Consider the following 27,046-nt stretch of genomic DNA (forward strand, 5'->3'; position numbering starts at 1 on the left):
ATATAAACAAACAAATAATGAATTATAGTTAGGTCAAAATAGTGGTTGATGACAATAATATTATTCAAAATTGAGCGTCTTTTTCTTCTATAGTATTTCCACTGACTTTTTATTGCTATTAATTTTTGTTTTTGGGTTGGTAATTGATTTTGTCAAACTCACATTTTCCATGAAAATTGCAATATCTGAAAATAATTGTTTTTATATAAAAAAATGAAAGAAATACAAGAAAAATAGAGTTTTGCAATTTCAAAAAGGCGTTTAATAGTTAATACTACAGTTTTGTTAATGGACGGACCCTTCTGGCTATAAAATTGTCTATTGTAAAATAATTGAAGTAAATCTGTGAATATAAATTTATTTCATTATAATATATCTAATAAAAGTTTGTAATTTCGGTACTAGTTTTGTTAAAGCTCACATTATGACATGAAAGTTCTATACAATGAATTGTTTTTTTTTTTTTTTTTTTTTTTTTTTTTTTTTTATGTAGATGTATATAGACTGTAAACGGGTCATTTAAAATTTGTGTGTATATATATTGTAAATTAACAATAGTTTTTATTATAATTTTATAGTATAAAATACTATTAAAATAATAAAATGACAAAACTAGCGATTATGAACATGGGAACATAAAATTGTCTAGAAAAAGAATGAAAGTTTTTAGAACCGTTTACTTATTTTTGGGGAAATTTATAGTTTAATTCAATCTAATGTGAATATAAATAGTAAAATGAAACAAGTGAGCAACTCCTTTCATAGACATCATGATAATGTCATAATGTAGTTTTATAAGCCTACAAAAATCAATAACAACATGATGTATATGTCTATATGATATGACTTTTTAAGGACATATATTCTTTGACAAAGGTATATGTATATAAAGTGTCATTTGCTGATATTCCTTGAATTATTTATATGAAACCAAATCATCAACTAGATTATTTAGAAAAAAATAATAAATGGTCAAAATAATTTTATGACAAAATTACACAACTTGTCCTTTAGTTATCTATCAAATTTCATTTTCTGTCCTTTGTCTTTAAAATGCACACTTCATGTCCTTTACGACTAAATTAAGCACACTCCAAATCCATGTCCTTTACGATTTAGGGCATGTTTGGCTAAGCTTATTCAAGTTAAAAAGTACTTTTTGTGAAAAAGACTTATTGACTTATGATTTTTTGAAACTGAGTTTTTTTAAAAAAAAGTGTTTGGATTAACTTATGGGGTGAGAATAACCAATAAGTCAATAAGTTGTTTTTCAAAAAGTGTTTGGCTTAGCTTATTGATGTAAAATGACTAAAAGTGTTTGAAAAGTTATAAGCTCCTCAAAAAGTCACAACATCCTAACTTCTCAAAAATGACTTTTTATCCTATACAAAAAGTCATCTTGAAAAGTCTTTTTGGGTTTGCCAACACTAAATCTCCTTATTAGCTTTTTGTAAAAGTCAATAAGTTATAAGTTAGGGTGGAAAAGCTTAGCCAAACATGCCCTTAATCTCTTTCATGTGCCACTCATGTGAGGGGCAAAAAGACCATTTTACACAAAAACTCTTCACATACTTCATATATACCAGACTGATTACCAATTTCACAATTAATACTCCACAAAACCCTAGTTCAACCATTCAGAGAGTTGGATGAAAATGGAGAGTCACAAAAGGATTTCGAGGTTGTGTACCCGTACAAACATTCAACAAGAAGAAGTTGATGAATAATATGGTGAGTCACAAAAGGATTTCGAGGGATGTATTACTACAGAAGAGAGGGAAGCACAAGAGGGTACAATTTTTTTTTTTTTTTCAGATTTCATGAATGAATTTGATCCTTTATTAGGTCATAAAACAAACATGATCAAAATGACAATGAAAACTTTGTTGAGTCAACTGTTATACATGATGAAGTTCATAGTTCAGATGAAACGAATGATGAAGATGTAAGACCCGTCTCATTTTAATACAATTATAATATTAAATACGCGACATTTCAAAAACTTTGACAAGTTAACATTTATACAGAATTAGAGTATTCAAAATATAGTATCAAGTGTTTACAACTGTCATTTTTAAACTAAACAAAAGAAAGATATCGCGGAAGCTTCATTAAGTATGTGTTCGGTTCACTTCGTTGCTTGATCGGCATCCGGATGGTAACGACATTCACCTAATATCAAAACCAACTTAAAAGTTAGTTTTGATAATTATAGAAACAAGAATAAACAAGTTCCAATATCAAATAAACGAAATCAAAAATAAAAATTCAGATCTAAGTCTCTCGCGCCACGCGAGAGATTTCTTTAATTCGTTCGCGGACCGCGACAGGCCCCGCGTGTCGCGCCAGCATTCACTCATCCCCTCGCGTGCCGCGGGGAAGTCTGTTTTCCAGCAGGTCCATTCTCTGGACCTGCATATTTGCCCAGCTCCATTTTTACAAAAATAACAAACTTCAAATTTGCCATAACTTTTTAGCTAGAAGTCTGTTTTGCGTGATTCTTTTTCCCACGCGTCCGTAATTAAATTACGGATCCGTTTATCACCTAGGTTTGCATAAAAATCTGAATTATAAGCTATTGGCTTATAAATCCTTTATATGATTATTCGACCCGTTTGACTATAACATCACACACTTGTTTCTAGTTAATCATAAATCATACACCAAAGTATTTAATTCAAAATCTTTATTTCAGATTTTTAACTTTTGTGAATTACGCAACCAATACCCAAGTTATGCGCGTAATTCGTTTTGACCCGTTTAGAGAATTTAAACTTTTAAGTTTAAATTTCGCTCATTCTTTTCACCCATCGTTTTCCCAAATTTGAATTATCTACTTATATTTCACCACAACTATACTCGTGGTGGATTTAGTATATTTGACCGATTTTCCCGAATTCTACACTTCGGTTGGATGTTTTACGGAAAAGAACCGTTTATAGGCACTTGACCCAAAAAGGCTTATGTCTAAATTGTATAAAACTTACCAAACATTATTTATGTTGTTGAACAACTTCTGGCCAAATATCATGTCAAAAGTCGATAGTTAAGACATCGAAATAATTTCTGCAAGTAATGGAACTGTTGCTGTCAACAACTAATTTATTGACAAAACATCCGCGAAAATCTCGTCGAAGAACTTTAAAAAAATCTATAAAAATTACTAAACATCCTTTATGTTGTAAACCAACTTCTGGTCAAATATCGTGTCAAAACTCGATGGTTAAGACCTCGAAATAATTTCTGCAAGTAGCGGAACTGTTGCTGTCAACAACTAATTTATTGACAAAACATCCGCGAAAACCTCGTCAAACAACTTTATAAAAATCTATAAAAATTACTAAACATCCTTTATGTTGTAAACCAACTTCTGGTCAAATATCGTGTCAAAACTCGATGGTTAAGACCTCGAAATAATTTATGCAAGTAGCGGAACTGTTGCTGTCAATAACTAATTTATTGACAAAACATCCGCGAAAACCTCGTCAAACAACTTTATAAAAATCTATAAAAATTACTAAACATCCTTTATGTTGTAAACCAACTTCTGGTCAAATATCGTGTCAAAGCTCGATGGTTAATTTACTATTTTTACCCTTTTTTTACAACCATCATGGTTTTCATCACTTTCACTTGTTCCGACCCATATTATTCACGTCGGAACAGCAAAATTCAATTACGGATTTTTCTCTATTCATTTTCAATACACACAACTGATGTATACTATAAAAGGGTGTAAGCTTTTACTTACCTTGTGTTAGGGCAGGATTTTAATGACCTGTGATCCTTACATGATATCCTAACAAGTGATCCTTGTTTCTTTGGCAGATAGTGATCCTCAGAAGAGCTTCAGGATCAGGATCATGGATCATCCTAAGGATCCTCATACTAACGATTGTTCTCTTTATATTTATTGTTGTTTTGCAGGAATTACGAGTTGGACCTGGTCTTGGCAACGTTATTAAGGAATCTTTCACGCTAATTTCGCACATGCATAACCAGAAATAGACGTTGTGGAGAATATGGAAACTTAGCACAAATTACGGGCATTTAGTTAGGCTAAATTTACTTCTGTTTCTAAAGGGGTAACGAGCTAGTAGTTAGGTGACTTACCTAAATTCAACCACACACACTTATATAAAGGGCACTCTCAAGCATTCGGAGGACACAACACATTTCTTACACACTTTAGCACACTACACCATAGTGATCCTTGTACCTAGCTCGTTACCATCCAAAGTTGTAAACATTGTTTATTATATTGAAGTTTGGTGATCGGTAGTTTCCATCACCCGAGGTTTTTTATGCCGGAGATCATTCATTGATCAAGGGCTTTTCCTCGTATAAATCCTTGTGTCACTTGTGCAACTTACATTTAAGTGATCCTTTACTTTATCCATCACTACGAGCATCATTCCCCGTTAATAGAGAGTTTGGTTGCATTATCCTTGTGTGATTTTTGACCAAAACAGTTTGGCGCCCACCGTGGGGCAATTGGTGCTTCGTTCATAAGAAAGTTTCCCGTTGCTGATCATTCCAGATCATTGCATACATGGCTTCATCGTTGAAGAATACCTCTACAGCGATGTCTGCAATCAGTTCATCTCAGGGCATTCCACCTTTGCCTCCACCACCTGCTGCATCTCAGAAAAATGCTGAGAAGAGACCTACTCCCATTTTCTCTAAAACTCCATCTTCTTCTGCTCTAACTTCTTCTGCTCCCAGTACTAGTGATATATTTACTTTGATTTTGCAGATGAGGGATCGTATTCAGCGGCAGGATGAAACTAATGACATGATCCTTAAGGAAATCAGAGATCTCAAAAGACAGAAGAAAACGGCAGAGGATCATTCTCCACTGATGCCCAAATCTTTGAATTTTGATACTCCGATGATTACTTCTCAGCCATCAGAGGTCCCAGACATTCAACATGTGGGTGGATCAAGAGGAGTACACTTCGGCTCAGCAATAGTGACTCAGGCATCAGGTTCATATTTCCAGCCAGCAGGATCCTATACTCAGCATATGGGATCCTTCATGAATTCAGGAGCCTACTCAGGAGCACAGCAGGTTCTAGGATCCTCCTTTGTTCCAGGATCATCCCAAGTTCAAGGATCCTCCTTTGTTCCAGGATCATCCCAGGTTCAACGATCATCCTTCGTTCCAGGATCATCCCAGGTTCAACGATCATCCTTCGTTCCAGGATCATCCCAGGTTCAGGGATCCCTCCAGATGCCAGGATCCTTGAAGAGTTTGCAAACAGGAAGTTCAGATGTCCATCAAGGAGATTTTATTCCAATGCAGACCATTGCTTCCACTGGTCCCTCCATCATCCCAGAGTCCCAGCAATATGGATTCATATCCAGTATTCCTAACTTGAACCCGATGGGAGGTAACACTTTTAATAATTCTCTTACCACTAACCATGGATTCATGCAGGATGCAGGTATCAACCATGCTATGGCTAAAGAACTGCAGAAACTGAAGGATATGATATCAAGTGTTCCAGGGGTGGTCAAACCTATCCCGGAGATTGCAGATGGAAGCCATAAGGTATCTCGTTTTGCACCACTGATTTGTGATGCTGAGATACCCAAAAGATTCCATATTCCAACTATGAAGCTATATGATGGTTCAACGGATCCTGAGGAACACATAGCACAATACAGGGAAAGGATGGAGATCAATCCGATTCCAGAAAGGTTAAAGGAAGCGTGCCTATGCAAGGGATTTGGATCCACTCTTACTGGATCAGCTCTCAAATGGCTGCTAAGTCTTCCCCTTACTCTATTACTTCGTTTGCTAACCTAGTTAACTTATTCAATAATCAATTTTCTTGTAGCAGAAAATTTGAACGTTTGACTAGTGATTTATATAGGATAACTCAAGGTCCTAATGAATCATTAAGGGATTATATAACCAAATTTAGTAAAGAATCCTTGGACATTCCCAACTTGGATATAGCCACGGCTGTTGAGGCCTTCAAGATGGGGTTGCTTAAGGATTCATTATTTTATGATGATCTTGTTATGACACCATGCAGGAACCTAGATGAAGTAAGGACTCGGGCACTCAGATTCATCCGGTTAGAGGATGACAAGAGGATCTAGGAGAGACAAGCAGGATCCTCAAGACAAGAAAAGCAAGGATCCTCTTTCAAAAGCAACAAATTCAAATCCTATAACAGAACTGACAACCAGAATGTGCATGCTGTTGACCGAGAAGAAGATGATGAGGATTATCCTCCGATTTCTGAATATTGTTTTTCCGTTGATAACCATGAACTAATCCTTGCAATGCAGAATCTCGGAGAAAAAGCCAGATGGCCCAGAAAAAATGACAAACCAGCTGCAACTAAAGACAAATCAAAGTGGTGTGCATACCATGAGGATTTTGGGCATTTAACAGAGGAATGCATCGCATTGAGAAAGGAAATTGGATATCTGCTGAGCAAGGGACATTTAAAAGAGTTGTTGGGAAGAAAAAGCCAAGGACTCAGGATCCTGAAAGGATCCCTGAAAAAGCTCCAGCTCCTCCGGCAGATGCACAAGTGATAAACTTTATTTCTGGTGGGTCAGACATCTGTGGTACATCCTTTTTAGCAGCTAAAAGGCATGTAAAGGAAGCTAAAATGGATAACGGAGAAAGACCTATTCGAACATCAAGTGTTTCGGAAGGAAAAATGATAACCTTTGATGAAAATGATCGCGTTGATATCCAGGATCCTCATCATGATAGTTTAGTTATTACTCTCTTTATTTCTAACCATTTTGTCCGCAGGATCCTTATTGACGGAGGAAGCTCAGTAAACATTATCCAGCTTGATGTTCTGAAGAAGATGGGTATCCCAGAATCAGATATCACACCAAGATCCTCCGTGCTTGTAGGATTTAGTGGAGAAACTAAGAGAACCCTGGGGGACATCAAACTCCCAATTTATGTGGAAGAATTACATAATTATCAAAAATTTTGTGTTATTGACTGTTTGTCTTGTTGTAATGTTATCCTTGGCAGGCCCTGGATACACGATATGAAGGCAGTCCCATCCACCTACCATCAATGTGTGAAGCTCCCTAGCCCTTGGGGAATAGTCAAGATCGATAGTGATCAGCAGGAGGCTAAGGATTGTTACACATCATCAATGAAACCAGCCTCGAAATCAAGGGAGCAATAGCAATTAAAGTATCCTCCAAGGAGTGTCTTGGAGGCAAGGGAGCAGGATGTGGATGAAATCCTAATGGATCCTGATGATCCTGAATCCAAAATCTATGTCGGATCAGGGATCCTTGGCAAGATGAAAGAAGACCTTGTATCCTTCCTCAAAAGAAGAAAATCTACCTTTGCATGGAAACATGAGGATATGACAGGTATATCTAAGGATATTATCACTCATAAACTTGGCATTGACAGGTCATTCAAACCAATCCATCAAAAAAGGAGGAAGTTTGCACCAGAAAGAAATGCCATTATCCAGGAAGAGGTAGAGAGATTGCTACGAGCAGGTATGATTAGAGAAGTAAAGTATCCAAGATGGCTGGCCAATGTGGTTGTTGTTCAAAAGAAAAATGGAAAGTGGAGGGTATGTGTCGATTTCACTGACTTAAATAAGGCATGTCCCAAGGATCCTTTCCCATTACCCCACATTGACTCCATGGTGGATGCAACGGCGGGTCATGAACTGTTAACCTTTATGGATGCTTCATCTGGATTCCAACAAATTCAGATGGAACCATCTGACCAAGAGGATATGGCTTTTATGACCCCAACCGGTTTATATTGTTATATTGCTATGCCGTTTGGGTTAAGGAATGCAGGTGCAACATATCAAAGACTGGTGAATATGATGTTCAAGGATCAGATTGGAAAGACTATGGAAGTGTACATAGATGATATGGTGGTGAAATCCATAAAAGCTGAGGATCACCTAAGAGACTTGGAGGAAGCATTTGATATCCTTGACAGATATAACATGAAGCTTAATCCTTCAAAATGTCACTTTGGTGTAAAGGCAGGTAAATTCTTAGGATATATGGTAACCAAGAGGGGCATTGAAGCAAGTCCGGAACAAATCAAAGCATTGGTGAATATCAAATCTCCTACCAACGCTAAGGATGTGCAAAGGCTAACAGGCAGGATAGCAGCTTTAAATAGATTTATATCTAAATCCTCAGAAAAGTGTAAAGAATTCTATGATATCCTAAGAAAAAACAAGAAATTCGAATGGACTGAGAAGCATGAGAGTGCTTTACAAGCCCTCAAAGAATACCTGTCCTCAGCTCCAGCGTTGATGAAACCAGAAAAAGGAGATGTGTTATCCTTATATCTTGCGGTATCCTCAAAAGCAGTAAGTGCAGTCCTTGTTAAGGATCATGAAGGTACACAATATCCTGTCTATTATGTAAGTAAGAGTTTACTTGATGCTGAATCCAGGTATTCACACCTTGAAAAGCTTATTCTTGCATTAATTATGGCATCTACTAAGTTAAGACATTATTTTGAAACCCATGTCATTATTGCTAGAACTAACTTCCCAATTAAGAATGTCTTCAGGAAACCAGAGATGTCCGGAAGGATGGCTAAGTGGGCAGTAAAGCTTAGTGCCCATGATATAAGATATGAGCCCAGAACAGCAATCAAATCTCAAGCATTAGCAGACTTTGTGGCTGATTTCAGTAGTGATTTACAAAAGGAAGCTGAACTAGAAGTCCAGCAGCTGGATGAGACCAAGGATCCTTGGATACTACATACTGATGGATCCTCAAATGTTAAAGGCACGGGGCTTGGTATACTACTAAAATCGCCACAGGGGGACATAATACCCCACTCCATAGCTTGTGAGTTCCAAGCCACCAACAATGAGGCTGAATATGAAGCCTTGATTGCTGGTTTGCAAATCGCTAAGCATATGGGGATCAGGTATCTTGAGGTATACGTGGACTCATTGCTAATCACTAATCACTTTAATGGATCCTATGCTGTTAAAGGTGAAAAACTAACCAAATATTTAGAGATAGTCAAAGAATTGGCACTCTCCTTTGTTTTCTTTAGTTTAACACAGGTACCAAGGGAAGAAAATACAGAAGCTGATGCATTGGCTAACCTGGGATCATCCTTGAAGATCCCAAAGGATATAAGTATCCCTATCATCCATATCCTAACCCCTGCTATTGAAAATCAAGTGACCATGGAAATAGAAGAAGATTCTGCAATGATCCCTAGTAAGGATACTCAATCCTGCCCAGGATCATGGATCTCACCAATCATGAGATACTTACAACATGGGGAGATTCCTATGGGAGAAAACCCTAGGGCTTTCAGAATTAAGGTATCTCAATTCACAATCTTAAATAATATATTGTATAAGCGATCTCTTGCAGGACCATATTTGAGATGTATCGAGGATCCTGAAGTCCAAGAAGTTCTAAAAGACTTCCATGAAGGAGATTGTGGAAACCACACTGGGGGCAGGGCATTGTTCTCAAGGATCTTAAGGACAGGATACTACTGGCCAACTATGAGAAGGGATGCTGTGGAGTATGCTAAGAAGTGTGATCCTTGTCAAAGACACAGCAATATCCTTCACCAGCCGGCTGAATTTCTACACCCTATATCCTCTTCTTGGCCATTTATGAGATGGGGGATGGATATAGTTGGCAAGCTCCCTAAGGCACCTGGTGGAAAAGTGTTCATGCTTGCTATGACTGATTACTTCTCCAAGTGGATAGAGGCTGAAGCTTTTGCCCAAGTCAGATGTTGGGGCTGGATTTTACTATAAATGATCCTTATACGTGATCCTGACCAGTGATCCTTGTTTCTTTGGCAGATAGTGATCCTCAGCCAGACTTCAGGATCAGGATCATGGGACGATATGGTGATCCTTACACTAACGGTCACTTCCACTTGTTACAAAACTGTTTTGCAGGAACACCTAGCAGGATATGCCCTACACATCATGATCCAGGGACGCGTTTTTACAAATATGGCAAAAGCTAAATTGGAGATAGACGTTGTACCGGATATGGAAACTTAGCTTGATTAATGGGCAGCAATTTAGGCTAGATTATCTTTATTTCTAAAGGGGTAATGAGCTGATTAGTGGTCTATCTACCTAAAATAAGTCACCTACACATGTATAAATACCCATCTTCTTCATTCGGAAGAACACACACAACATACGACACAACTCTCAACACTTAGACACTCAGTGATCCTTGTACTCAGCTCATTATCATCCGAAGTTGTAACTACATTTTTATTATATTAAAGTTGGTGATCGGTAGTTGCCATCACCCGAGGTTTTTTATGCCGGAGATCATACATTGATCAAGGGCTTTTTCCTCGTATAAATCATTGTGTCTTTGTATATTCATCACAGAAGTGATCCTTTACTTTCATAGCTAACCAAGCATCATACCCCGTTTACATAAAGTTTGGTTACATTATCCTTGTGTGATTTTTGACCAAAACAGTTTGGCGCCCACCGTGGGGCAATTGGTGCTTCATTCATAAAGAAAATCTTTTGTTCGAAATCATTTCAAAGAGTTACATGGCTTCATCATTGAAGAACACCTCCACGGCGATGTCTGCAGTCACCTCAGCACAAACCACTCTACCTCCTCCACCGGCAGGATCCCAGAGAAATGCTGAGAAGAGACCAACCCCTTCTTTCTCTAAACCTCCATCTTCTTCTGCTATGAATTCTTCTACTCCCAGTACTAGTGATGTGTTTGCTTTAATTTTGCAGATGAAGGATCGTATGCAGCGGCAGGATGAAACTAATGACAGGATCCTCAGGGAGATTGGAGATCTCAAAAGACAAAAGAAAACGGCAGAGGATCATTCCCCACTGATGCCAAAATCCTTGAGTTTTGAGACTCCAATGGTCACCTCTCAGCCATCAGGGATCCCAGACGTACAGATCACAGGGGAGACGAGAGGATTACATCTCAAGTCAGCAGCAATGACTCGGACATCGGGCTCGTATTTTCAGCCAGCAGGATCCTATCCTCAGTATGTGGGATCCTTCATGAATCCGGAAGCCTATCCGGGGGCACAGCAGTTTCAAGGATCCTACTTTATTCCAGGATCGTTCCAGGGCCAAGGATCCTCCTTTGTTCCAGGATCATCCCAGGTTCAAGGATCCTCCTTCGTTCCAGGATCATCCCAGATACCAGGATCCTTACAGATGCCAGGATCCCTAAAAAGTTTGCAAGCAGGGAGTCTAGATGTCCATCAAGGGGACTTCATTCCAATGCAGACCATTGCTTCCACTGGTCCCTCCGTTGTTCCAGAATCCCAGCAATACGGATTCCCTAACTTGAACCCAATGGGAGGTAACACTTTAAATAATTATCCTACCACTAACCATGGATTCATGCAGGATACAGGTACCAATCACGCTATGGCCAGAGAATTACAGAAACTAAAGGACATGATCTCAAGTGTTCCAGGGGTAGTCAAGCCTATCCCAGAGATTGCAGATGGAAGCCACAAGGTATCACGCTTTGCACCACCAATTTGTGATGCAGAGGTGCCCAAAAGGTTCCATATCCCTACCATGAAGCTGTATGATGGCACAACGGATCCAGAGGAGCATATAGCACAATACAGGGAAAGGATGGAAATCAATCCTATCCCAGAAAAGTTAAAGGAAGCATGCCTATGTAAAGGATTTGGATCCACTCTAACTGGATCAGCTCTTAAGTGGCTGCTAAGTCTTCCCCCTTACTCTATTACTTCATTTGCTAATTTAGTTAATTTATTCAATAACCAATTCTCTTGTAGTAGAAAATTTGAAAAATTAACTAGTGATTTGTACAGGATAACTCAAAATAATAATGAATCATTAAGGGATTATATAACTAAATTTAGTAAAGAATCCTTGGATATTCCCAACTTGGATATGGCTACGGCTGTTGAAGCCTTCAAAATGGGACTACTTAAGGATTCATTATTCTATGATGATCTTGTTATGACACCTTGCAGGAATTTAGATGAAGTAAGAACTCGAGCACTCAGGTTTATCCGGCTAGAGGATGACAAGAGGATCCAGGAGAGACAAGTAGGATCCTCAAAACAAGATAATCAAGGATCCTCCTTCAAAAGCAACAAGTTCAAATCCTACCATAGAAACGAGAACAAGAATGTGCATGCTGTCGACCAAGAGGAGGATGATGAAGAATATCCTCCAATCTCAGAATATTGTTTTTCCGTTGATAATCATGAACTAATCCTTGCAATGCAGAATCTAGGTGAAAAGGCTAGGTGGCCCAGGAAGAATGATAAACCATCCGGGACTAAAGACAAGTCCAAATGGTGTGCATACCATGAGGATTTCGGCCATCTGACTGAAGATTGCATAGCCTTAAGAAAGGAAATTGGATACCTGCTAAGCAAGGGGCATCTAAAAGAATTGCTGGGGAGAAAAAAGCAAAGGACCCAGGATCCTGAAAGGATCCCCGAAAAAGCCCCAGCACCTCCGGCAAATGCACAAGTGATCAACTTCATATCCGGAGGATCAGACATTTGTGGTACATCCTTTTCAGCGGCCAAAAGACATGCAAAGGAATCAAAAATGGACAATGGAGAAAGGCCTATTAGAACATCAAGTGTTTCAGAAGGGAAAACGATAACCTTTGATGAGGATGATCGCATTAACATCCAGGATCCTCATCATGATAGTTTAGTTATTACTCTCTTTATTTCTAACCATTTTGTCCGCAGGATCCTTATCGATGGAGGAAGCTCAGTAAACATTATCCAGCTTGATGTACTGAAGAAAATGGGTATCCCAGAATCAGACATCACACCAAGATCCTCCGTGCTTGTAGGATTTAGTGGAGAAACGAAGAAAACTCTGGGGGACATCAAACTCCCAATCTACGTAGAAGGATTACATAATTACCAAAAATTTTGTGTTATTGACTGTTTGTCTTGTTGCAACGTTATCCTTGGCAGGCCTTGGATACATGACATGAAAGCGGTTCCATCTACCTACCATCAATGTGTGAAGCTCCCTAGCCCATGGGGGATAATCAAGATCGACAGTGATCAGCAGGAGGCTAAGGATTGTTATACCTCATCCATGAAGCCAACCTCGAAGCCAAGGGAGCAATAGCAATTACAGTATCCTCCGAGGAATATCTTGGAGGCAAGGGAACAAGATGTGGACGAAATCTTCTTGGATCCTAGTGATCCTGAATCAAAAATCTATATCGGATCAGGGATCCTTGGCCAAATGAAAGAAGACTTAATATCCTTCCTCAAAAGAAGAAAATCCACCTTTGCTTGGAAACATGAAGATATGACAGGTATATCTAAGGATATTATTACTCACAAACTTGGCATTGACAGGTCTATCAAACCAATCCATCAAAAAAGGAGGAAGTTTGCACCAGAAAGGAATGCCATTATCCAAGAAGAAGTAGAGAGACTACTTCGAGCAGGTATGATCAGAGAGGTAAAATATCCTAAATGGTTAGCCAATGTGGTTGTTGTCCAAAAGAAAAACGGAAAGTGGAGGGTATGTGTCGATTTCACTGATTTGAATAAGGCATGTCCCAAGGATCCTTTCCCATTACCCCACATTGACTCCATGGTGGATGCAACAGCGGGGCATGAACTGTTAACCTTTATGGATGCATCATCTGGATTCCAACAAATCCAGATGGAACCATCTGACCAAGAGGATACAGCCTTTATGACCCCAACCGGTTTATATTGTTATATTGCCATGCCTTTTGGACTAAGAAATGCAGGTGCAACATATCAAAGGCTGGTAAATATGATGTTCAAGGATCAAATTGGAAAAACTATGGAGGTGTACATAGATGATATGGTGGTCAAGTCAAAGAAAGCAGAGGATCACCTAAGGGACTTGGAAGAAGCATTCGATATCCTTGATAATTATAACATGAAACTTAATCCTTCAAAATGCCATTTTGGTGTTAAGGCAGGAAAGTTCTTAGGATACATGGTAACCCAGAGGGGCATTGAAGCAAGCCTGGAACAAATCAAAGCATTAATAAATATCAAATCTCCTGCCAATGCCAAGGATGTTCAAAGACTAACAGGCAGGATAGCAGCTTTGAACAGGTTCATATCGAAATCCTCAGAAAAGTGCAAAGAATTCTACGATATCCTAAGGAAGAATAAGAAGTTCGAATGGACTGAGAAGCATGAAAATGCTTTACAAGCCCTAAAAGAGTATATGTCCTCAGCACCAGCATTAGCAAAACCGGAAAAAGGAGATGTGTTATCCTTATATCTGGCGGTATCCTCAACCGCTGTAAGTGCTGTCCTTGTTAAGGATCACGAAGGTACACAATATCCTATCTACTATGTAAGTAAAAGTCTACTTGATGCCGAATCCAGGTACTCACACCTCGAAAAACTTATCCTTGCATTAATCATGGCATCCACTAAGTTAAGGCATTATTTTGAAATCCATACTATTGTTGTTAAAACTAATTTTCCAATTAAGAATGTCCTCAGGAAACCGGATATGTCAGGGAGAATGGCTAAGTGGGCAGTGAAGCTTAGTGCCCACGATATAAGATACGAACCAAGAACAGCCATTAAATCTCAAGCACTAGCTGACTTTGTGGCTGATTTCAGTAGTGATCTACAAAAGGAAGCAGAATTGGAGGTCCAGCAGCTGGATGAGACCAAGGATCCTTGGATACTACACACCGACGGATCCTCAAATATCAAAGGCACAGGGCTTGGGATCCTACTAAAATCGCCACAGGGGGACATAATACCCCACTCCATAGCTTGTGAGTTCCAGGCAACTAACAATGAGGCTGAGTATGAAGCCTTAATTGCTGGCTTACAAATTGCTAAGGATATGGGGGTAAAGTATCTCGAAGTATATGTAGATTCATTATTAATTGCCAATCACTTTAATGGATCCTATGCTGTTAAAGGTGAAAAACTAACCAAATATTTAGAGATAGTCAAAGAATTGGCACTCTCTTTTGTTTCTTTTAGCTTAACACAGGTACCAAGGGAGGATAACACGGAAGCTGATGCATTGGCCAACCTAGGATCATCCTTGAAGATTCCAGAGGATATAAGTATCCCTATCATCCATATCCTGGCTCCTGCTATTGAAAAACAGGTGGCCATGGAAATAGAAGAGGATACTGCAATGATCCCTAGTGAAGAAGCCCAACCTAATTCAGGATCATGGATCTCACCGATCATGGGATATTTGCAACACGGGGAGATCCCGATGGGAGAAAATCCTAGAGCTTTCAGGATTAAGGTATCTCAATTCACAATTCTGAATAATGTATTATATAAGCGATCTCTTGCAGGACCATATTTGAGATGTATCGAGGATCCTGAAATTGAAGAGGTGTTGAAGGATTTCCATGAAGGAGATTGTGGAAACCACACTGGGGGCAGGGCATTATTCTCAAGGATCCTTAGAACAGGATACTACTGGCCAACCATGAAAAGGGATGCTATAGAGTATGCTAAGAAATGTGATCCTTGCCAAAGACATAGCAATATCCTTCACCAACCAGCTGAATTCTTACACCCAATACCATCCTCTTGGCCATTCATGAGATGGGGAATGGATATAGTTGGCAAGCTTCCTAAAGCACCTGGTGGAAAAGTATTTATGCTTGCCATGACTGACTATTTTTCCAAGTGGATAGAAGCTGAAGCCTTTGCTCAAGTCAGAGAGAAGGAAGTTATATCCTTTATCAAAAGAAACATTATAACCAGATTTGGCATCCCCTCTGAGATTATATGTGATAATGGTTCTCAGTTCATTGGAAGGAGAACCACTAACTTTTGTGACAGTTGGGGAATCAAGATGATAACATCAACACCAGTTCATCCACAAGCCAATGGTCAAGCAGAATCATCCAATAAGATCATCATCAACAATCTGAAGAAAAAGCTAGGATCCAAGAAAGGGAAATGGGCAGAAGAATTGCCTTATGTGCTATGGGCTGATAGGACAACTCCCAAAAACGCCACTGGTCAAACACCTTTCTCTTTAGTATTTGGGGCAGAAGCAGTGATCCCAACAGAAATGGTGATCCCAACTGCTAGAACAAGTGCTCGTGATCCTGAAGAAAATGCTGCAACTCTAGCTCAGGATTTGGATACTATTGAGGAAATCAGGGATCTAGCCAGAATAAGGATGGCAAGCTACCAACAAAGAATGGCTGGTGCCTACAACAAAAATGTCAGGATAAGGAAGTTCCAAGTCGGAGATATGGTATTAAGAAAAGCATTTCAAAATACTATTAATCCTGCTGACGGGAAGCTAGCACCAAAATGGGAAGGTCCCTACTTAATTGAAGCCGAAGCAGGAAAGGGGGCATACAGGCTGCTAACCATGGAAGGGAACTTGTTGCCAAGAGCATGGAATGCTGTTCACTTAAAGAAATATTTCATGTGAACAGGATCCTTCATGCATGTGATCTTTACATTGGAGTACCCTTGAAGGATCCCGGTGCCATTGATGATCCTCATTCTGGTAATATGCTTATCCTAAAACTATTGCATTTTCTTACTTTTTGCCTAAGGATAAGGATCATGTATCCTTCATCCTCTACTCACAAACCATTTGAGTTATGATAGTTCAGGTATCTTCAGCAAATTGTCAAAGATCACCAAAAGCACCACAGATCCTTGGGTACAACCCCAGTTATCCTTGGGATTATCCCCAGTTTCCGCCAGCAGCGCACGATGATCCTGATATAGTTCACGTCTTTGGGATCAGTACCCATTTTCGGGGCTGGCGACCTCATCGTACTGGCTATACTTGGGATCCTACGTATAATGGTGGACGCACCATACATCCGTTCCTAAGGTTTCTAACGTTTTCACGTTAGCTAAGGTTTTGACATTTTCATGTCACTAAGTTTGGATAGTTGCCAGAAAGGGCCATACTCCAGTTTACATACGATCCTTTGGGCTTGTCCCCAGTTATCCTATGGGCTTGTCCCCAGTGATCCTCCGGGATCATCCTCAGTTATCCTTTGGGCTCGTCCCCAGTGATCCTCTGGGATCATTCTCAGTTATCCTTTGGGCTTGTCCCCAGTTACTAACTTATCCTTTATATTGGCTTAGTCCCAAGTTGTATTCCATTTTTTCAGGTTTTCGAAGTTAAACAATTAAGGATCCTTAATCCTTATTATCCATTAAAAGTTTTACCTATGGTAACTCCGATTAAAGGTTAGGATCCTAACTTGGATCCTCAGGTATGATCCTTAAATACTTTCAATTTCTTTATTCATTTGAATAACCTTTAGACCTTGGCAACTGAACCTATGATCCTTAAAATAAACTATCTTGAAAATTTCCGATTATAGGATATTTGATCCAGGATCATATCCTAAATTTCTTAAACATAATTTGCTCAACTTTTCAAACAAACATGTGTCAAAACAATTGAAAATCAAAAAGGATAATAACACAATATAAGCGACAAAAGTTTAAGATTTTATTTATTAAACAAAAGGATCTTTAACCCTTTCAAAAAGTTGTCAAAATTACCTACCCAAAGCTTCTACCAGCAATACGTGGCCCGTCCGCTGGGGTAGGTAAAGGGTGTCCATGATAATAGGTTCAAAAGTATTGCAGGCGGCAGGATCACAACGGCTTCATCCCCCAAACAGAGGATCCCTCCACCATGTGTAATCCTACCTATTGTTCAAAGGATCCAGGATCCTTAACCCTAAGAAACTATTGTCCAGAGATTACAAACCATAATTGTTCCAAACACCACTACCACAAAAAACCACTACCAATCCTAAAAAATTGGGCTCCGGCCTAGTCTCGAAATATCCATCATCGCCCAATCATGCAGCTTACTTCTTCGCTGCTCCATCACCAGCTTCTCCACCCTGATCCTTGTCAACATCACCTCCCTCCAGCATTGGGATATCCTCAGCATCATCGTCATCTTCCAACTCTGCTAGCCTTGCCTTCCAGCCTTCAACATCCCATGTGCTCCTGTCAAAGGAAGGATCTTGAGCCTCCGCAGCCATCTGCAGTTGTATCTTGTACATGGTTACCGCGGCAGAGACCTTAGCGTCTTGGGTAATGTCATGCTTCTCATAATCAAACTTGATCAACGCTTTAACAGCCTCATCTTTGACTGCCCGGATCTCCTTCTCAAGATCGGCAATCTTAAGATCCTTCAGCCCACACGTCTGTTGAAGGTCAGCAATTTGACGATCCTGATCCTCAACCTGATTGACGTAAGTCTCCATTTCGGAGAATTTCTAAAGAAGACAACAGGAAAGCAACATCAGACACATGTGATCCTCGGACTTGTCGAAGACAATTAACAGGGGCAGTGATCCTAACCTCATCAAAATAGTCAAGGAATTGCTGACGGAGAAGAGGAAATCCCTGAAGGTCATCTGAAGCCTTCCTCTTTTTCCCTTTGCCTCGGGCAGGTGCTTTAGGGGCTGAGACTGAAGGGCTGGCAGCAGGAGCCTTCTTCTTCTTAGAAGACGTGACATTGGCAAGGTCACTTATCCCAAACATGGAGGCAGATTTAACAGACCTGGCAGACTTTCCGGCACCTACACAATTCAAAAACAAGATAAGTTCCCTTGTTAAATTAAATACTTTCACATAAAACTTATTTTCTATGAGGATACTTACTTGACATTGTGGCAGATGCAGAGGATATCTCTTGAGAATCTTGGATAATGATTTGGAAGCTTCTGACTTCAGGATTAAGCTTCTTGAAGGCTAACACTCTTTCTTTGGCAGCAGGGGTCAACTCTAAGTGAGCAACAGAGATAGCTGCAAAAAAGAAAAGACATCAGTGATCCTCATCATAAGAGACAGGACTGATAGTGATCCTCCAAGGATCCTCTACCCTACCATGAGTGGCCCATTCCTTGGGCAGATCCTTTCCATCCGGGATGGAATCCCTCTTAACAAAGAAAAATCGACGTTTCCAGTTGGTATCATTCTTGGTAACCTTGAAAATTGGATGATCCTCCCCAGCTTTCCGTTTCAACAAGTACCGGTGAGAACCAAAGGTGGTGAGATCATAAAGTTCAGCTAACTCTGACATCCCCAAGTCAATCCCTTCTTGCTCGATGATCCTCTCGAAGGTATATAGAACCCTCCAGATCATCGGCATAGCTTGGATATATGAGATGCCGGTAAGAGAAAAGAAAGATTGGGTGAACATCGGAAAAGGATATGAATACCCAATGAGGAAGGGAGTAGCAGGAAAAGCCACCCAGACATCTGAGACAAGATCGCTCAAAGCAGTAGGATCAAAGGGTTTGAAAACAACATTCGCTGGGAAACAATGGCGAATCTTGTCTATGTGGATATCAGTAAAGCAGCATCTCTCCACGAGAGAATCCTTGATAATTCCCTGGCTCTTTAAGGGACTCTCCTGGGGACTCTTGTGCGGAGAATTACGGAGCAGCATATTTTGAACGAAAAACAGAGTAAAAGCACGAAAGAACAGAGCAAAGAAGAGAAAGAGGAAGATGATACCTGATCAAGAGTCTTCAATGATGGTTATAAAGGGAGATACTTCGAATTTAAATACAAAATGATCCTAACCCTATCTCCTATTTATAATGATGATTTGCAGGGATCGTCACATCAGTGACGTAAATATCACAACGGCTAGTCCATATGTAACGGCTAGTAACCCGGAATCGTCCGTTAGAGATAAGCTCGAAACAAAATATAACTCATCTATTTACAATTAACTCCTTATATTTTGGGGGCAATTGTTGGGGCTGGATTTTACTATAAATGATCCTTATACGTGATCCTGACCAGTGATCCTTGTTTCTTTGGCAGATAGTGATCCTCAGCCAGACTTCAGGATCAGGATCATGGGACGATATGGTGATCCTTACACTAACGGTCACTTCCACTTGTTACAAAACTGTTTTGCAGGAACACCTAGCAGGATATGCCCTACACATCATGATCCAGGGACGCGTTTTTACAAATATGGCAAAAGCTAAATTGGAGATAGACGTTGTACCGGATATGGAAACTTAGCTTGATTAATGGGCAGCAATTTAGGCTAGATTATCTTTATTTCTAAAGGGGTAATGAGCTGATTAGTGGTCTATCTACCTAAAATAAGTCACCTACACATGTATAAATACCCATCTTCTTCATTCGGAAGAACACACACAACATACGACACAACTCTCAACACTTAGACACTCAGTGATCCTTGTACTCAGCTCATTATCATCCGAAGTTGTAACTACATTTTTATTATATTAAAGTTGGTGATCGGTAGTTGCCATCACCCGAGGTTTTTTATGCCGGAGATCATACATTGATCAAGGGCTTTTTCCTCGTATAAATCATTGTGTCTTTGTATATTCATCACAGAAGTGATCCTTTACTTTCATAGCTAACCAAGCATCATACCCTGTTTACATAAAGTTTGGTTACATTATCCTTGTGTGATTTTTGACCAAAACATCAGAGAGAAGGAAGTTATATCCTTTATTAAGAGAAATATTATAACTAGATTTGGCATTCCTTCTGAAATTATATGTGATAATGGTTCCCAATTTATTGGGAGCAGAACTACTAACTTTTGTGACAGCTGGGGGATTAAGATGATAACATCAACACCAGTCCACCCACAAGCCAATGGACAAGCAGAATCATCCAACAAGATCATCATCAACAATCTGAAGAAGAAACTTGGATCCAAGAAGGGGAAATGGGTAGAAGAATTACCTTATGTGCTTTGGGCTGATAGGACAACCCCCAAGAATGCTACTTGTCAAACACCATTCTCTTTGGTATTTGGGGCAGAATCAGTGATCCCAACAGAAATGGTGGTTCCAACTGCTAGAACAAGTACCCGTGATCCTGAGGAGAATGATGCAAACCTGGCTCAAGACTTGGATACTATTGAGGAAATCAGGGATCTGCCTAGGATAAGGATGGCTAGCTACCAACAAAGAATGGCTGGTGCTTACAACAGAAATGTCAGGATAAGGAAATTCCAAGTTGGGGATATGGTATTGAGAAACGCATTCCAGAATACAACCAATCCTGCTGATGGGAAATTGGCACCAAAATGGGAAGGCCCTTATTTGATTGAAGCCGAAGCAGGAAAGGGGGCATATAGATTGCTAACCATGGAAGGTAATTTGTTACCAAGAGCCTGGAATGCTGTCCACTTGAAGAAATATTTCGTGTGAGCAGGATCCTCCTGGCACGTATGATCCTTACACTAGAAGTATCCTTGAAGGATCCCTGAGGTGTCAATGATCCTTACCCTGGTAATGTCCTAATCTTGAACTATTTCATTTTCTTATTATTTAAGGATAAGGATCATGTATCCTTCATCCTTCTCTCACAAGATTTTGAGTTCTGATAGTCCAGGTATCCTTAGCATATTGTTGATAATCTTCAGAAGCAATTCAGATCCTTGGGTTCAACCCCAGTTGTTTGGGCTTGTCCCCAGTTATCCTTGGGCTTGTCCCCAGTTTCGCCTGTAGCGCACGATGATCCTGGTATAGTTCAAGTCTTTGGGACCAGTACTCGCTTTAGGGGCTGATAATTCCATCGTACTGGCTATACCTAGGATCCTACGTATAATGGTAGACGTACCATACATCCGTTCCTAAGGTTTCTAACGTTTTCACGTTAGCTAAGGTTTTGCCATTATCATGTCACTAAGTTTGGATAGTCGCCAGTAAGGGCCATACTCCAGTTCACTTACGATCCTTGGGCTTGTCCCCAGTTATCCTTTGGGCTTGTCCCCAGTGATCCTTTGGGCTTGTCCCCAGTTATCCTTTGAATTGTTGGGCTTGTCCCCAGTTACCAACTTGTCTTTTATATTGGCTCAGTTCCAAGTTATATTCTATTTTCAGGTTTTCGAAGTTAAACAATTAAGGATCCTCAATCATTGTTATCTACTAAGGTTTTTCTTATGTTTACCCTGGTTACAGTATTAACGGTAAGGATCCTAACTTGGATCCTCAGGTATGATCCTTAACTATTTTTAATTTCATTCATTATTCATTTGAATAACCCTTATACCTTGACAACTGAACCTATGATCCTTAAAATGAACTACTTTTTGGAAGTTTTCGACTATAGGATACTTGATCCTGGATCATATCCTAAATTTCTTAAACATAATTTGATTAACTTTTCTTACTCAGACAAGTATAAATCAAAACAATTGAAAGTTTAAAAGATATACAAGGATAACATCACAGGATAAGTCAAAAGTTAAAAGTTTTATTCATTCACAAAATATTTAACCCTTGAAAGTTGTCAAAATTGCCAACCCACGTTTCTACTAGCAAAACGTGGCCCGTCCACATGGGTTGGCAAAGGGTGTCCATTGTTCATGCGGTCATAGCAGTGCAGGAAATAAAGGTCGGCAGGATAACAAGTGGCTTCATCCCCCAAACAGAGGATCCCTCCACCACCTATTATCCTACCTATTGTTCAAAGGATCATGGATCCTTACCCTAAAAACTATTGTTCAAAGTACAAACCATCAAACTATTCAAACAAACAACCACCAAACAAAAAAAATTGGGCTCCGGCTAAGTCTCGAAATTTCCATCATCGCCCAATCCTGCAGCTCAATCCTTCGCTGCACCATCATCACCAGCTCCGCTTGCCTCACCACCTTGGTCCTTGCCAGTGCCTCCACCCTCAAGCATCGGGATCTCCTCATCCTCCTCATCATCCTCCAGCTCAGCCATCCTAGCCTTCCAGCCTTCAACATCCCAGGTGCTCTTATCAAAAGCAGGATCCTGGGCTTCCATGGCCATTTGCAGCTGGATCTTGTACATAGCTATGGCGGCAGAGACCTTGGCATCCTGGGTGATCTCGTGCTTCTCATAGTCAAAGTTGATCAGCATCTTGGCAGCATCATTCTTGGTGGCCTGAAGCTCCTTCTGAAGATCGGCTATCTTGAGATCCTTCAACACCCCAACCTGTTGAAGGTCAGCAATCTGGCGATCTTGATCCTCAACATGGCCAACATATGTCTCTACCTCAGCAAATTTCTACAAGGAAGACAAGGAATGATGTCAGAAACCAAGTGATCCTTAGACTAGCAGGATATACAAGCAGGACAGTGATCCTTACCTCGTTGATGTAATCTAGACACTGTTGGCGGAGCAGGGGCAGACCTTGCAAATCCTCAGCTTCAGATGCCTTTCTCTTCTTGCCTCCTTTTCCCCTGATAGGTGCTTTAGGGGCCGAAGCAGTTGGGCTAGCAGCAGGGGTCTTCTTCTTAGAGGATTTGACGTTAGTAAGATCAGTAATGCCGAACTTTGAGGAAGCTTTGGTGGATTTTCCAGCGCCTGCACAACCAAAACAAGATAAGTATCTTAATTTTATTTGACTCTCATTATATAAATACTCCTTAAATAAGGATACTTACTTGACATTGTGACAGAAGCAGAGGATACTTCCTGAGAATCCTGGGTGGTAATCTTGAAAGTTCTGATTTCAGGATCAAGGTTCTTAAAGGCCAGGAGTCTCTCTTTTGCAGCAGGAGTCAACTTCAGATGTGAAACGGAGATAGCTGCACAACAAGAAAACAACAGAACATCACTGATCCTTATACTAAAGGACAAGTTCTACGGTGATCCTTCCCAGGATCCTCTATCCTACCATGGGTAACCCACTTCTTGGGCAAATCCTCCCCATCAGGGATGGTATCTCTCCTTACAAAAAAGAACCGCCGCTTCCAATTAGTATCATTCTTGGTAGCCTTGAAGATCGGATGCTCCTCCCCGGGTCTACGTTTGAACAGATAACGATGGGAACCAAAGGTGGTCAGATCGTATAGCTCACCCAACTCGGCCATACCTAAGTCAATCCCCTCTTGCTCGATGATCCTCTCAAGGGTAAACAAAACCCTCCAGATCATCGGCATGGCCTGGATGTAAGATATGCCGGTCAAGGAGAAAAAGGCTTGGGTGAAGGCTGGAAAGGGATACGTATAACCTATGGAAAACGGGATCACAGGAAAGGCAACCCATGAATCGGAGGTGTGGTCACTCAGGGCAGAAGGATCATAAGCTTTGAACACCGTATTTGCAGGAAAACAGCACCGAATCCTGTCAATCTGAGGATCAGCAAAGATACAGCGTTCTTTAGCAGAGTTTGTGATGATCCCTTGGCTCTTAAAGGGGCTTTCTTTCTGCTGATCCTTGGCAGGAGAATTCCGGAGCAACATTTTGAACAAAATAGACACAAGAAGAAAAACAGAGCAATCGAGAGAGAAGATGAAGGGAATACCTGTTTAATCCTCTGGTTGCGGTTATAAAGGGAGAAGTTCTTGATTTTAAATGCAAACGATCCTATCCCTATCTCTATTTATAATCATGATTTGTGCAGGGCTGTCACCTCCGTGACGTCAGGATTGCAACGGATAGTTCGTTCACAACGGCTATATATCCGTTGAGTTAGTTACAGATAAGATCAACAAAATATAACTCGTTAATATTACATAATTACTCCTTATATTTTGGGGGCAATTGTTAGGGCAGGATTTTAATGACCTGTGATCCTTACATGATATCCTAACAAGTGATCCTTGTTTCTTTGGCAGATAGTGATCCTCAGAAGAGCTTCAGGATCAGGATCATGGATCATCCTAAGGATCCTCATACTAACGATTGTTCTCTTTATATTTAATGTTGTTTTGCAGGAATTACGAGTTGGACCTGGTCTTGGCAACGTTATTAAGGAATCTTTCACGCTAATTTCGCACATGCATAACCAGAAATAGACGTTGTGGAGAATATGGAAACTTAGCACAAATTACGGGCATTTAGTTAGGCTAAATTTACTTCTGTTTCTAAAGGGGTAACGAGCTAGTAGTTAGGTGACTTACCTAAATTCAACCACACACACTTATATAAAGGGCACTCTCGAGCATTCGGAGGACACAACACATTTCTTACACACTTTAGCACACTCCACCATAGTGATCCTTGTACCTAGCTCGTTACCATCCAAAGTTGTAAACATTGTTTATTATATTGAAGTTTGGTGATCGGTAGTTTCCATCACCCGAGGTTTTTTATGCCGGAGATCATTCATTGATCAAGGGCTTTTTCCTCGTATAAATCCTTGTGTCACTTGTGCAACTTACATTTAAGTGATCCTTTACTTTATCCATCACTACGAGCATCATTCCCCGTTAACAGAGAGTTTGGTTGCATTATCCTTGTGTGATTTTTGACCAAAACACCTTGCATCCGAAACACGCTTTTCCTTCACACTTGATTCGTTTGACCCGCTTCCTTTCCAAGCCTCCATCTAGCTTGTCAAGCGTCGAACTACCATCATAATTCGTAAGACGGTTAGATTAGTAATCATTAATTATGACTATTCCATCTTACGGATTTACATCAAAATTTACCATTTGATTTCATTTTGGTCAGTTTGACTTTTAAAGGTCAAACTGCCTATTAGCATAAGTGGTTATACTATGAAACTCGATAATTCATTTAAGCACTTGTTAACTATCCGATAGGCATTATTCTTACGCCACCGTTTTAACTACTTTTCAAGTCTAAGTTCATGCTATTATTAACACCAATTTAACTTAGCTCTTGATTATCAAAGCCAATTATTCATTTGTTAAGCAAGAACTAAAGGTTTTCATCTACATGTAAAACCCGTTTCATCATAGCATTAGACATTCATCCGAACATCTAATATAATCAAGTTCTACATATTAATTTGTAGACATCATGATTCCAACACCTAGTTACATGAACAAAATCACCAATTTCGTCATAATATATAAAACCCATTTCAAGTCATGTATGAGCATTCACTCGAACTTATAAATTGTTCAAGTATTCTGCTCCAACTATCAAATATGATGATTTTAAGCACATGCGTATCATCATCTTTAGTTATTTAGTCAAAACCCACTTAGTTCATACTTGATTATTTGACTAATCACTTGTTTATGGCACAATTCTACAAGTTTGCATCTAGGCTTTATTCCTAGACATAGATTCAATCCAATATCATTCATATATACAACATTCATCATGAAATTTCGATTTTGGGTGTTCATCATAAATTCAAGATATCTCCGAATTACAAAATTTGACATACCTTGCGATCTCATAGCTTAGGTGATCACGAATTTAGTTAAAGCCCCAATTTCCCGGCTCGATTTCTCTTTGATTTTGTAGAATTTCATATGTTTAGGGTTCTTGAAGAGAAACCCCTTTTTTCTCCCCCTGTATACGTCGACCAAACACACACATATGTGTGTGTTTTGGTGTTTGTTTTTTTTAAATAAACTTCTTTCACTTTTGCCACTTTTAGTCCTTCTAGTTTCAATTTTATAAAAAGGTTTCTAGTTCATGCTTCTTTATTGTTTTAAAACAATTAACTAACTAGGTTAATCATTCCTAGTTACTTAGTGGGTTCATAGAAGTCATAACTCGTTTTATTTTTAAGTCCCGTTAACTAGGGCATCTTATAAACTTTATTTTCTCAAAGTGTTTATTCTTCTTTTTGTTTAATACTAGGTTTATTTATTTAAATTTTATTATTTACCGGGTAAATTTTCACCACTAGCGGTATTTTACCCGTCGTTAATGTTAACGTGGTTTGATTACCAAACCCGTTTTTGGGGTGTTACAGAAGATGAAAGTGATAGTGACTTTATAGGTGATGATACAGGGAAGGATGATGTAGAGGTAGACATGAGGGAATTTAGGCTTAACATTGATCAGGGAGTTGAGGACAATAACAATGTAGTTGTTGAAAACCATGATGAAGATGTGTTGGATAATTATAGATTAGATAGTGGTAGTGAGTCTGATTTGGACGAGTCAAGTGTTAGGAAGAATATGCTTAGGTTTTTAAGGAGTCAGTATGAAAACAATAGCAACTTCCACTTAGGCCAGATCTTTAGAAGCAAGATGGAAGTAAAGGAATTTTGATCAAACAACATGCAGTGGAAACAAGAAGGGAGCTTATGATTGTGAAGGATGATCTGTCAAGAGTTAAGGCTGTTTGCAAGGGCCAATTACCTAACTTTCA

General features: G+C 39.7%; 1 long non-coding RNA gene across 1 annotated transcript; it reads right to left on the reverse strand.

Annotated features, from left to right (window-relative positions):
* Positions 1-2,078: 2,078 nt before the first annotated feature.
* Positions 2,079-26,241, reverse strand: LOC118492372. Its single transcript, XR_004893411.1, has 3 exons — positions 26,108-26,241; positions 25,227-25,314; positions 2,079-2,172 (listed from the first exon to the last, which is right to left on the reverse strand). It is a non-coding gene; the product is annotated as an uncharacterized LOC118492372 (long non-coding RNA).
* Between the last annotated feature and the right edge of the window lie 805 nt (positions 26,242-27,046).

Source organism: Helianthus annuus, chromosome 5, assembly GCF_002127325.2.
Source record: "Helianthus annuus cultivar XRQ/B chromosome 5, HanXRQr2.0-SUNRISE, whole genome shotgun sequence".
In the NCBI taxonomy this organism is placed as follows: Eukaryota; Viridiplantae; Streptophyta; class Magnoliopsida; order Asterales; family Asteraceae; genus Helianthus; species Helianthus annuus.